Raw genomic sequence first — 14,953 nt, 5'->3', positions numbered from 1 at the left:
TAACTATCAACCTCACATTCACCCTCAACTCTATGCTAACTTTTTGCAATATTCTAGAACATTCTTTCTCTGCTTCCATGGCTTTGCCTCTGATTTCATCTTAACCCAGATGCATGGCTGACATTAATTTATCCATTATGACAAAATTGAAAAACCACCTGTTTTCTAATAGAACTGGAATATTTTTTGAAGATAATATCTAGTTTGGCTAGATGTAAGTGAAAAAATCTTTTATATATTTATCTCGATAAATTTATAAATTCCAACAGTCATTTGAAGTACAATTTGAGATTTAAAATGTCAATAACACTAGTTTATTTTGTTTTTTTATTTTTTAATTTTCATTAGTGAAACACCATGAGGTAAAAAATATGGAACACTGCACAAATTTGCGTGTCATCCTTGCGCAGGGGCCATGCTAATCTTCTCTGTATTGTTCCAATTTTAGTATATGTGCTGCCAAAGCAAGCACCAAACATAATTTCTGATGACAAAATCTAAACACTGAAGGAGATCTCATCCAATATGATAAGAATCCTATAGTATTAAATTCTACTCACTGTTTTATATTTGTTATTTTTTCCTTAGATTTTTATTAGTGAAACACCATGAGGTACAGTTGTAGACTTACAAATTTTTGTGCTTGGGTTTCAGTTATACAATGATCGAATACCCATCCCTCCACCAGTGCCCATTCTCCACCACCACCAGTGCCAGTATCCTCCCACCCCCCTTCCCCCTATCCCCCAACCCACCCTACCACTGTGGCAGGGCATTCCCTTTTATTATTTCTCTCCTTTTGAGTGCTGTGGTTTGCAAAAGAGATATTGAGTGGCAATCTTGTTCGGACTGTTATTAGAATATTATTATTCTTAGAATAATACTATTAGAAAGATTGCATTCATCTGGGTAACATAAAGTAAGAAAATAGGAGACTAACATCCAAGAATAGCTGAGATAAGTACCAGGTGGATTACTCCATGACTTTGAGGATAGCCACACACGCTAAGGGAAACGGCAGCTCAGATAGAGAAGGGAGCACCAAATAAAGGGTGTTGGGAGGTTCCTCTCAGGATGGGAAATGCGTGATGAAAGTAGACAATAACACTGGTTTTATAGATTTAAATATTATTTTATATATGAAGTATGTATATGTTCAATAGTATACCTAAAAAGATTCCCTTTTCTGCATTATTTGTTACAACAAAAATAAAATCTTAGGGGGGCTGGAGAGATAGCACAGCGGGTAGGGCGTTTGCCTTGCATGCGGCCGACCCAGGTTCGATTCCCAGCATCCCATATGGTCCCCTGAGCACTGCCAGGGGTAACTCCTGAGTGCAGAGCCAGGAGTAACCCCTGTGCATCACCGGGTGTGACCTAAAAAGCAAAGAAAAAAAATCTTAGAAAATCTTGGAATCAATAGTTCAATATTATTATGTGTAAATGAAAAATAATAGAGAAAAGCATTTGTGCTCACAGACAAGAAACTGAGGAAAGTCATTATGGCGCTCATCAAATTAACAAAAAATTATAGAGTTGATTTAGAAAAAGAGTGCTTGAATTCTAATGTATGCTTGCTTGCACGTGGTCAATCAAGTTCAATTCCAGGCACCACTTAAAATTTCAAATAAATAATTCTGAAGCAAGAGCTCTGATTTTTTCACCTCTTTGTACCCCTGAAACCAGTACAAAAACATGTATTTTTAGAAAAACTACAACAAACTCAATAAATAATAAATATAAAACAATTGCAATGGAACTAAAGAACAAACTTCATATAATATTGATACCTACTCATTTGTACATGATAAAAAAAATCATTGCATTTGAGAAAATGGTGGTAAATCTCTCTAACAAGAAGCTCATAAACAACAAACAAAATTTCCATTTAAAACTGAGTCATTAAATCGTCATAACTCCATTTTCAGCCAGAAAATAACAATGAAACCAGGATATAGGAAGTGATAAAGTAATAATATATGCGTAGCAACACAGTAAGTGCTTATCACTTTTCAATGATTGAAAAACAAAAAACATCAGCTCTAATCATTGCGATCTTAGTTGAACATACTAATGAACTTTCAAAGAATTCTCCAGAAACTATTTTACTGTGTAGGGAAAATTTTTATCAGAAGAATATGCATAGGAAGATAAAAAAAATTTTTCAAACACCCCAAGAAATATAATTAACTGAAGTTTTATAATCTTGGTAAGTTTTATAAAATCCATTTTAATTAGTCTTCATATTTTCATGCAGAATGAATCTCTGTTGTAAACACTATTTGTAACAATCAGATTAATTATATGATTATTAATAAATGAAATAGTAAAAGTTGGATTAAAATCTGAATACAAGTCTAAGAATAAACATTTGAACAACGAATGCATTAACCTCTTTTAAGTAGCTTGTTTAATTCCATTTTAAATTAAGTAAAATATATTAGGGGCTACTGGCAACCACTCTTTCTTAATTCCAGAACAATAGATTATGAAGCAAACACATTACATGTAATTTCTGATTTGTATTGTGAATCATCATGCTAGTGAAGAAAATTTGTATCTCAGGGAGATGAAGTGTCAGCTGACCAGAACTACAATACAGAAGGTAGAACGCTTGCCTGGCGTGTGGCCAAACCAGGTTTGATCCCGGCCAATATGTATGGTTCCCCAAGCTGGCCAGGAGTGACCCCGAAGCACAGAGCCAGGGCTAAGCCCTGAGTATTACTGTGTGTAGGCCCAAAACAAAGAATAGCGAAAGCATCAGATGAAAGTTAGTACGAAGTTAATGGGTTTGAAGACCTATTTATTAACGGACTAAGCAAATAATTTCTGAACTTCCACAGCAGAAACTGTTCAAGAGAGAACTACAATAACGTGAATAGTATGAATGCTCTATAACCTATGGAGATCCACTGACCAACACACACACACACACAAACACACACACACACACACACCTAATTCAATTTTCTAAATAGCCTTGATAGAAGTTCATGAGCAAAATGGCAATTTTTCTCAATATTGTAAAATTATCACTTAATAAAGTCAGCACCATCACACAAATTCTGAGACAACTTATGAGACCAAGTAAATACTTCAAACAAACCATCACATTACACTCTAGTGCCAAGCTGTACCTATCATTTATCCAACTTAATATTAGATTTTGTCAAAAAATAGTTTTTAAACAAAACACTGAAAATTATTCATAAGTAAAACCATGCTCAATTTATATTATCTGAGAAAGTCTATTTAATACATGACTCAATGCTATATATGTTATGCATGCTAATGTGTATGAATACTTAAAGATACAGAGAGAGAAAGAGAAAGATGTTTAGGTTTAATAAAGAAAAAAATGTCTAAAGCATTGAGACCTTGATTGATTTTTTTTCTTTAGTGTAATTGTAATTATTTTATTATCTAGTTCTTGCTCTGGAGAACCTGGCAGGCTACCAAAAGTATCCTGCCCACACAGCAGAGTCTGGAAAACTACCCGTGGCATATTCAATATGCCAAAAACCAGTAACAATGATAGGTCTTATACTTCTGACCCTGAAAGAGCCTCAAATATGGCACTTTTTAAAATCTCAGGGCTAGGACGAAGAAGACGTTACTGGGGCCTGCTTGAGGTGATCAATGAACAACAGGATGACAGTGATCAGTGTAATTGTATCCAAAATTTTCTGTTATAACAAGGAAAATTACAGTCTAGTTGATTAAGGTCTCTACCATTATAACATATATATATGTATATATAGAAAGAGAAAGAGCACAAGATACGATGTGACAGAAACCACTTGAAAAAGAAAAATAATAAACTAGTATTTTCAATATTTACAAATATAAATGCAAATAAAATCTCATTAAGCTCCACATAAATTTAAGAAATAGCAATGGTTGCTTTTTTTTTCTTCTAGTGCATCTGGAGATGATATTGAAGTTTATTGACAGGATCAAGCACTAGGAAAATCAGAATTAGAAAGACAATTCTTGCAGGTAATATGGTAGGCATTTAATTTATCTTTAAAATAATGTCACAAAAGACAAGCTTAATAATTCCAATTTTTCATTAGAGTAAAATTACTTATTAAATCACTTTTTTTCCATGCAGCATGTCAAATAGAGTAAAATTTGGACTTCAAAACTTCTTGAGGTCATAGTCTTCACACAATGCATTACCTTACATAAAGTAGTGCGATCATTATAATTTGAATACATTATTACATCCCAATCCATTTCATCATTTTACAAGGTCCAAAATCATCAGTATTTTCTATGGATGTTTGGTCCCTTACCTCACTAAAATGGTGCCTTTTACTAGAATAGTCCTGTACTCCAGTGGTATAATAAAAAAGGGATATTTGTAGTCAAATATAAAACTATGGAATATTTAAAGTGAAATTTAAGTGAAATAATATTTAAAAGAGAATAGATATAGCAAGTATATTCTCTGGGCTTTAAATTCTCGTGCTCAATGATCATAATGAATTTCTGGGAACACAAAGAGAAAGCACACAGAAGCTACTGAACATGTCAAGAGTTCCGTGGCCAGCTGTTGGTGGATTATGTCATCCCCCCATTCATCAATAAGAAAACTGAATTTCAGATCTGTTTAATTCTACTATATGCCAAGAGTCACAATCATGGAATACAATAATTTTAGAGAAAACTTCTAACACACACACGCAAAAATATCTATGCTGCCCAGACAAGAGATTTGTTATGCTTGTTACAGGTAGGAATACATCAATTCTCAAAAACCATTTTTTTTAGGATTTTATATTGTTGAAACACACACACACACACACACACCCATACACTCGTTCTGTACGTAAGTGGGCGATACTTTGATAGTTTAGGCACTTTGTCATTTTTAATTTGTTATAAAATTGGGGCAGTCTCCTGCCCCTGCGCCTGGCTGTCCTCGCCGGGGCCCGTTGGAGGGGAGCGGGTTGAGCTTTCCCTCACACCCTGACCAGGGCTCCGGCAGCCGAAGACCTCCAGGACCAGCCACCACCATGCTGAGACCACTCTCCGCACACATGAAGGTACTGGCAGAGGGACAAAGGATCCTGATGTATTGGGCTTGAATGCCCTGATTGGCTAGGGCTTCAATGACCACTTCCGTCTCAACAGAATCAAAGGCCTTCTTTAAATCAATTAACGTTAGACAGAGCGGCATCTTGAACTCCTGAGAAACCTCAATGAGCTTGGTTATCGTGTGGATATGGCCGATGGTGCTGAATCCTTTGCAGAACCCTGCTTGCTCGCATGGTTGTCCTTCATCTAGTGTTCTGCCAATCCTATTTAGGATGACTCGAGTGAACAACTTGTAGATGACAGACAATAGGCAGATCGGGCGATAGTTGCCAATGTTGTGGATGTCTCTCTTCTTGTATAGTAGTACAGTCCTGCTGGTTTTCCATTGGGACGGAACCTTGCATTCAGACAGGTAGCGAGTGAAGAGCCGAGCCAGCGTATTGATGAGTACTGACGGCAGGTTCTTCAGGTGTTCAGGTCTGACCTTGTCTGGGCCGGGTGCTGTTTGTTTCTTTACCGACGAAATGGCGTGTCGGATTTCGGAAGGGAGAACGTTGGGAATGACATATCCATCCTGTGGAATTTGGTATGTCGGCAGGTGGACATGGCTATCGAAGAGATTTGAGTAGAAGTCATGGATAATCTTCTCCATTGCCCTTCTGGAGGATGTGCTGGATCCATCAGGACGTCGGAGGGCAGTCATCTTGGTCTTGTAGTTGGCAAAGGACAGGCAGGCGTTACGAATACTTTTCCCGGCTTCTGCCACCTCTACCAGCACTTCTGCTCTTCTCTCTTAGAGGTCTTCTTTGATCGCATCTCTGCACTGCTTTGCAAGCTCGGACGTTAGCTTGCGGTTACCTGAGGAGAGCGCCAAACCACGTTGGCGAATAAGCTCAACAGTTTTCGAAGACAGGCGTTTTTTTGTGGCTACCTCTCTCTTGGCGTTCCTTGCACAATCATGGAGGTGCTGAACCAGTCGATCATATTCCTTGTCAATGTTGTCAACAATGGCATCTTCCCATGTTGCTGCAATAGTGCCAAAGAGCTCCCAGTTGGTGGTCATTCTGGGAGTTCTCTTTTTAAACTTTGCAGCCCTTTCTCCCCGTTCTGTGAAGTAGAATTTTGCACGAAGGAGACGGTGGTTCGATCCCATTTGGAATTTTGGGACAACAGTGACATCAGTCAGGCAAAACCATCGATTGAATATGATGTGGTCTATTTCATTGTGGAATCGTCCACCGGGAGACTCCCATGTCCAACATTTAGATTCAGCCTTCTGGAACTGTGAGTTACCATGGACGGTCTTGGTCGACATGATGAACTCAAACAGTCTCTCACCCTGTTCGTTCCATTCTAGGCTATGGGTCCCAATGTGAAGTTCTTCAGCTGATCTTCTCGGTCCTATCTTGGCATTAAAATCACCCACAATCGTCTTGTAGAAGGTGTGGTCTTCTTTATAGAACTTCTCCAGCTCCATGTAGAATTTCTCAATTTCTCTTTCATCATAATGAGATGTTGGTGCATAGACAATGAAGATAGAAACTGCTGGCAGTGAACCACATCTATTCAAATGTAAACGTCCGATTCGGGTTGTTAGGCATTCGATTGAATCAATGCTCTTGGCCAAGTTTGTGTTGACAAGGACACCCACGCCTCTGACACCTCTTTTATCGCTTGTTCTGAGTAACAATTCTTCTCCAGTGTTGAAAATGGCATGATGAGATTGGTGCCTTCTTGTCTCGATCAGACCAATGATGTCGTACTTGATCTTTCGCGCTTGTACCATCAGGTCCTCGATGGATGCATCTGATGCCAGCATACGTGCATTGAAAGTACAGACGATCATTTTTGTCTTCCTTTGTTGTGGCAGCCTAGTTCGGCCTTGAGATTTTATCGGCCTCTCCTTTCTCATCCTTCTCAGTGCTGCCATGTTGGTGAAGCCTTCAGGGTCAGGTGAATGAGACCCATTGTAATTACTGGTTTTGGCATATCGAATACACAATGGATAGCTTGCCAGCCTCTGCCGTGTGGGCGGAATACTCTCAATAGCTTGCCAGTCTTTCCGAGAGGGATAGAAGCTTTTGGGGCGACGTCTAATCACCCTCGTAGGTGTTACCATATTTGAACCCTATCAAATATAGTACGGCAATTACAGAATATGGGTATTTAGTGTCTTATGGTGTGTGCGGAAAGTATCCTGGAGTATGGCGGCAGCTGGGTAGTGGAGGTAGTGTCGGTAGTGGAGGTCTGCCAGTGGGGTATTTATCTGGTCCCGGTAGGGGTAGGGTGGGTCTTCTGTGTGCAATCCGATCCCTGGGTCTCTAGTGGTTGGTAGAAGCAGACAGGACAGGGTAGGGTGGGGCTCCTGATTATAATCCCTTTGTCACCTGTGGTTGGTGGGAGCAAGCAGAGAATCTCTGTCCCTGGTTCCATTGAGCCTGGAGTCCAAGGTCTCAGAGAGTTCCGCTTATCTTGTTCTGTGGGTCTTCAGTTGTGTGTTAGTCTCGGCCGGAGCTGCCACGCGGGTCCGGAAAGCGTCTTGGAGTGTGGCGGTGGCTGGGTAGTGGAGGTAGTGTTAGAAAGGTGGAAATAAGCCAGCAGAATGTCTTATACTCACCACTCCCTGTAAAGGAGGAGTCTGCTGGCTTCCATTGCAGTGACCTTCACTTACATGGTTCTTGGTGGGCTTCTTTGCATCTAAGACAGCTTGTCTCCAACCAGCCGTACTGGGTCAGCTTCTCCGTGCTGAGTCAAGTGTACACAGAGCACTGTGATGACCACTTTAATTTCTCTCATATCACCTTCCATTGCTGAAGCAGATGCTATTCCTTGCTCATAGACTCAAGTTCTTTTCTGCTCATTCTACTCTGTACATGAGTCCTGAACATGGCTGTCATTCTTCCTTTTCAACTGCTCTGTGGCCTTCAGACTATGTCCTCTATAGAAACATCTGTGATCCAGATGTTGCCTGAAGTAAAATTCTCTCTCTCTGTCTCTCTCTCTCCCTCTCTACCCCCTCCTTCCCTTCTGTCTCTCTCCGTCTCTCTCTGTCTTTGTCTCTCTGTCTCTCTGTTTCTCTCTCTCTTTCTCTGTCTCTCTCTCCTCTCTCTCTCTCTGTCTCTGTCTCTCTCTCTTCCCCCCACCTTCGGAGCATATAGAGTGTATTCTTTTGACCACATCTTGACTGACCATCGAAATTCTTGGAATTCACAAGGAAAGAGGAGAGCAATGGATTAAAAACAAACAGAACAGTTGTCTTTTTTTGAGCTCCTTTTTTATTGTTTTGTCTTTCTGAGGCCACACCTGGTAGATCTAGGGGATACTGCTGGCAGTACTCAGGGATCATGTAGTGTAGAGCATGGTGATGGGCACTGGAGCAGATAAGACCTGACCTTGCAAAGTGGCCCAGAAGCAAAGTCTCGCAAGAGGGAGTATCTGAGCAACATAGGCAAGAACAGGGTGTCAACACCGGGTGTTCAGGCTTGAGCCTCACTCATCCTCCTAATCACATGCATCCAAGACACAGAAACTGTCGCTTTTGCTTAGCAAACCACAGCATCTAGCCTTGATTGGGATTGGATCCAGGCAAAACAGAGAAGAAGATGTGATAGGCCAATAATGCTAAACTTTATGTGATTGGACTTTCTTGTAAGCCGACACCCTCTATAAAATATGTGTGTACCTGGCACTAAAGTGAAAAGCCACCAACTGCTCCCGGAAGGTGTTTCTCCATGTGCCCTTCATCCTTCACCCCACATCTGCCTGGACCGGGTGCACAACATGTTCCAGCACGTTGGGGAAAAACTGTCCCTCAATAATGTGGTACCAGGGATCAAAAGCCAGGATACCGAATGCAAAGCTGACACTCCAGCCTATTGCGCTAGCTCCCTAGCCCTGCTGCTCCTTTCTAGCTACCGTCTGGCCAAGAGTCACTGAACAAAAAACATACTAAATCAATTCATAACAAATAGATTTAGCATGCCACATGAGAACTAAAACTTGGCCATAGTCTAACAAGAATGTCAGTGACGAGGCATTTGTCAAGAATCTCAAACAAGCAAAACAGATCTTGAATACCCAAGGAGGAAGCAGTCCATCAACATTTAAAAAAAATAATGTTGACACTGATATTTAGTCAGACGAGGTCAGACGAGATCAGACGAGTCTCCTGTCCCCGTGCCTGGCTGTCCTCGCCAGGCCCCTTGGAGGGGAGCGGGTTGAGCTTTCCTCCCCGCCCCGACCAGGGCTCCGGCAGCTGAAGACCTCCAGAACCAGCCACCACCATGCTGAGACCACTCTCCGCACACCTGAAGGTACCGGCAGAGGAACAAAGGCAAGCGGGTCCCGCCCGGGGCTGAGATCTCTAAGCCTACTTGGATCGGGGCTGAGTATCCTCCACCCAGATCCTCCAAATTCCAGTAGGCGGGGGTCACACCCACCAACTGGCCCCCAGGCTCCGTGAAATCCCATCAACGGCCAAGACTCAGAGACTATAAAAACCAGCTCCCATAATGACATCTTATTATGACATCTTATTATCTCATTCCTACTTTGGACAAACTGGCAGGCTACCAAATGTAACCTGCCCACATGGCAGAGTCTGGCAAACTCCCCATGGCGTACCCAATATGCCAAATACCAGTAACAATGATGGGTCTCATTCTCCTAAAGAGCCTTGAATATAGCACTTTCTTAAAAATCTCAGGGCTAGGATGAAGGAGACCTTACTGGGGCCTGCTCGAGGCAATCAACGAATAACAGGATGGTCGTGATTCATGATTCGTGATATTTAGTAACGATCTTCTCTTTTAAGATTTATTCAACTTTATGGGTTGTGTTTGTCTGCTTGGCTAAACCCTGTACTATTTCTGTAGCCCAAGGTTGGTCGAACGTTTGGGTAAGGGGGATCAGGGGAGGGAAAACTTCTCAAATAATACTGAGAACACCTGGGGTTCCTCCCCACAATTCTGAGTCAGCCAGGCTGAGAGTTAAATGCAAAGACCAGAGGATTTGAAGGTTCCCAGGTCCTATAATATAAAGGATTACCCAGGCCACTCCAGTGGTGCTTAGGGGCCTGCAGGGTTTCATCTGATCATTCTCAGGGTGCCACATAGTGAAAGAGATTGAACAGGGTCAACCAAAAGCAATGCCTGCCTTTAACCCCTTCATTATCTGTCTGGCCCTAAGGTTTGTATACGTTTTACCCAAGGTTTTCCTTTGAACTGGTTTTAGATGAAAGTATAGTCTTCACAGATTAATATATATTCTTTGATGTTATTTGATAGGACAAATAGTAAATACAACTTATTAATTATACTTCATTCATTATAACACAATGTCAATTTTTTATAGAGCTTTATATTTTCTTTATACTGCATATAAAGCTAGGCCTGCTCTTTAGGTATTTGACATATCTAGATGTGTCCACTCATCAGTTATAAACCTCTTTCTCAGACAAAGGAAAACATTTATGCGGTGGGTGGGAGATGTGTTTAAATGACAGCTTGGATATCTCCCTCCACTTTGCTGATTGTCTCTGCTAAAAAATCAAAAGTGCCACAGAAAAGGACTTGGTCCATGTACGCCAGTTTTTGAAATGAGAGACGCACAACTCATCAACTTTCTATAACAGAGTCCCTTCAAGTATTGTAATTCAGGCTATGGAGTACCATAATTTGGAGACTTTCTGTGTTATGTAAAGTAGGAAATAATTGAGACTTTTTAGTCACATGTTGACACGTAAAAATTATAGCTTAACTAGCTCCTTTCTTTGATATGTCAAAATGACAAGTTATCTTTATAAATGCCACTGTTCATACCCCGGGTATCAAAGAAGGGTGAACAGATAAAGGTCAATATGGAGAAAATCAATGATTACAGGCCAATTAAGTCAAACTTGAAAGGAGAAACAAACAAAATGCATCCCTGGCTTCACTAGGAGACCTATCAAATGCCCTTCTGGTCACTGAACAAGGATAAATTATTGATATAACCAAGATTCACCTCTTCACTTAAAAACAAGGAAGATAATTAAATACAGGCAAGATGTTTACTGACCAACATCCACGTTTCTTTCTGTTTCTTTCTGTTGGAAGCCAAACATGATTGGCATTTTCTTTACTTAATTGGGCATTGACTCTACAAAACCTATGTGGGACAACATAAACATTTTTTACTTCCCTTGCTTTTCTCTGGACAAAATTCCTTAACCATTTAAAGACAGGAAATAGGAAAATGAGTGATTCTGGTGCTTAGTTGCAAGCAGAAAGATTAAGGAGAGTTTGCGACCAGTCCCTAAAGTGACCTCTTTCCCTTTAAAAAAAGATGTCATGTCTGTTCTTCTGTGTAGAACAAGTGGGTGGAGAAGTAAAAAGGGCCAGTGGTTTGATTCTGCTTGCATGATAACAAATTAGCCTGCTACAGTTTCATGGCATCAGACTAAACACAGAAGATTCATGGGATAAAGTGAAACACACTAGTTCTCACTGCTCAGCACCCAGCTTGAGACTCCGCTGTGGCTGGTTTCTTTGGCCTTCCAAGTGGAGGGTCTTGGAGGAGACCAGGAGGTACCACAGTGTGCTCTGCCAGCCTTGAATTTGTTCCACAATCAGGAGCCAAAGCAAATTATGAAAACTACAGTTAGCAAGAATGGACTCAAGGTGACCTTTGCACTGGAGGCGATACTGTCTTTACCTCCCAATGTCTTTGAAAAGAGCCCCCAAGATTGTGAGTGCCACTATTTCCCAAGATGTGCAAAATGTGAAAAATCTGTTGAGAATTATCTCCCAAAGAAGGATAAGCTGGATTCAGTTCAAGGACTTAATAATAATGGAACAAGATGTTTGCCTAATATTAACCTCAGAGAACTTGAAATTGTAAATGGAAAACGTATTGTTCCTGTTAGGATAAGATTAGCTCAAAGTAACTTATTTAACTTGAAATTGCATGTGGCTTTGTATTACTAAGCTATGAGCGTATTACTTCTTTAAAAATATCATTTGTTTCCTAACTGCATCGGGTAACAATGAAGAATATAGATAAAGTAATCGGTTAATTTATATAGCCATAAAAGTAAATTTATGGAATTGAAGAGATAATACAGGGTTTTCTGGACCCCAGTTCAATCCTTGGAACTGCATAAATTCTACCTTTAAAAAAAACATTACGAAGGCAAAATAAACAAACAAGCAAATACATTTATTTATTCCAAATTGCATACTAATAAAAGAATTCACTGAGGACTGACACTCAGATTTTTATTGTTTTATGTTCTTAGATTGGGAGACAGAGGAGGAATATTAAACTAGGAGACACTTGCTATCAATAAGGACTCAATTTATCTTTGTCAATAAACAAAATTCTGCTTACTCCTTGGGTTTACTCACAGATATAAATTGGAATGTCTCAACTTACCCATTAAAGAGGGAATAAAAATGAATCTAATTAAAGATAGTTTGGACAGTTTTATTTAAATTGCGCAAAAATAGGCAACTCAGTTTTTGCTTAAGATAGGTTTGTATTTTATTAGATAAATAACCATGAGTTTTTCATAACATCTGTTATTTTTTTCTTAAATACCAAGTGTCTAGGGGCAGGAGATAGTACAGCAGGCAGGGTACTTGCTGGTTAGCACACAGCCAACCCAGGGTTGATTCTCTCATAGCATATGGTCCACCAAGCACTGCCATGAGTGATGCCTGAATTCAAAGCCAGAAATAAGTCCTGGGCGTGGTGTATGGAGTGTGGTCTAAAAACAAAAATAAATACAAAAGTGCAGAGTGTCTGGCTGTTTGAATTTTTGCACTTATCTATATATAAATAGCTATAAGTTCACTAATTATAGATGTAATGCATAAGTATAGATGAAAACATAAAATCCATTGGACTCTGCCTTGGGTTAAGTTACAACAGCAGGCCTGAGGGTAATCAACCTCTGAGGCCTCTAGAACCCCAGCCTGCCTACTGGACCTTCTACCTTAAAGAGTCTGTTGAAGTAAAAGTTAATGGAGAAAGATTAAGGTAAAGGTAAAAGGTAAAGGCCCTCCCGTTGATCGTCGATTTGCTCGAGCGGGCCCAGTAACGTCTCCATTGGAGACTTTGTTGTTACTGTGTCTGGCATATGGAGAAAGATTAGAAACAGAATTTCCTATTTTCTCTGTATGAAGTTATTTACTTTGGACATCTGTATTCTGGAGCAAAGTGGAGTCCGTATATGTATTCTACTGCAATGAGATGAGTATCTTCAACTTCTGTATTGTTCTAGATCGCTCTGAAATGAGAGGCTGGAGAGATCATGTGGAGGGTTATGGTATTTACGTTGCATGCTACCAACCCTGGTTCACTGCTCAGTATGACAGGTATGACATAAGAACTGCCAGGAGTGACCCCAAATCCAACTGGATATACCTCTAAAACACAAACCAAACTAATTTAATTAAAAACTTCGATTTGGGGGGCTGGAGCAAAACTCACAAATTGATTTCCAAGCACCTCACATGTCCTCAAGCTCTACCAGACTTGATCCTTGAGCAGTCAAGAGTAAGTCCAGGGAATAATCGGGTATGATCTCAAAACAAAACAAAATCCTTACTTTTGGATATTTCAAGCTGAAGTTTTGTCATAGAAATTGCATAAAATTTTAAAACGTGTAAGATTATATAAAATCTGCATTATCTTATAAAAAACATAAAAATACACAAATGCTTTGTCATGAAAAAAAATTACAATGTTTATGGAACCCAATGGGCTAATGACATTGAAACTGTAATGTTTTAGTTTTTGAAAAGCAAAAAAGATCACCTTACTTCTAGATCTCTTTTATGTATGCACTTTCTTTCATAAAGTTGAAACTATAAAAAAACGAATATACCAGAAATATATGTACTTAACCGTTGGAAGAAAAATAATTGCTTATTTATTTGTAATATCCTCAGTCAAGCATGTTGCTATATTTCAATTACTCTCATGATACATTATGAAATTTCATACTTAATGCTAAGAAGTAAAAAGCTTCCAGTAGCGGCAGATGTAGTCAGCTTGAGCTGTGTCAATACATCCCCAGGATTATGGCAGGAGATGAATTTTTCCTCCAGGAGAATTATTGAATGCTGATACTAAAAATCACTCCAGCTTTCCTCCTATACTGTTTTAAAATTTTTATACTAGCAAACTTCCCATGTTGGTGTTGTTTGACCTGAGCCATCAAAACACATTATAAACTATTTTTTTCAGAAAGGAGAACATACATATTAGTATAGTACCGGTCTCAAATTCAGCATTTCAAAACTGATACATCAGAAAGTCTCTATCGGCAGCATTGATCATTTTAACTATGTCTTGGAGTGTTTTTGTTAGGTTCTCTTTTAGCTGGCACCGTTCGGGCTCCTTGAACCTGAATGGCTGCATTGTGGAGCTCTGGGAATTTTTCAGCAATGATTTGTTTAACAGTGTTTTTTTCATTGGGTTTGCTTCCCTGAGCTTCTGGTACTCCAATGTTTCTAATGTTGTTCCTCTTGGAATCATCTTCTAGGACTCTGATTCTCTCTAGAGCTATTTTGAGGTCCCTTGCCATTGATTGTTGTTGCCTGTTGGCTTGGTGCAGCTGATCTTCCAGCTCACTGATTCTCTCTTCAGCACAGTCGTTCTATTGTTAAGAGAAGAGACTGAGTTTCTCATTTCATCTATGGAATCTTTTATTCGTGACATTTCTACTCTCATTTCTTCCCGTTATTTGTCGATTTTTTCTGTCATGTTACTGGATATCGGTCTGACTGTTTCATTGAGGTGATTTAACATCTTCATGACTTCGTATCTGAATTCTTTGTCAGAGAGTTCCCTTAGGTGAGCAGTATTGACAGAGGCTTCTGGACTTTTTTCGTTGTCCGACTCGTATGGTGGGGATTTTCATTGT

At 39.8% G+C, this 14,953-nt stretch overlaps 1 non-coding gene across 1 annotated transcript; it reads right to left on the bottom strand.

Moving 5' to 3' along the window:
* Positions 1–365: 365 nt before the first annotated feature.
* Positions 366–472, bottom strand: LOC130018188 (U6 spliceosomal RNA). The gene has a single exon (XR_008791493.1). It is a non-coding gene; the product is annotated as a U6 spliceosomal RNA (small nuclear RNA).
* Positions 473–14,953: the final 14,481 nt, after the last annotated feature.

The sequence above is a fragment of the Sorex fumeus genome, unplaced genomic scaffold (genome assembly GCF_029834395.1).
Source record: "Sorex fumeus unplaced genomic scaffold, SorFum_2.1 ptg000240l, whole genome shotgun sequence".
NCBI classification, from domain to species: Eukaryota; Metazoa; Chordata; class Mammalia; order Eulipotyphla; family Soricidae; genus Sorex; species Sorex fumeus.
This window is presented reverse-complemented; position numbering and strand designations above follow the sequence as displayed.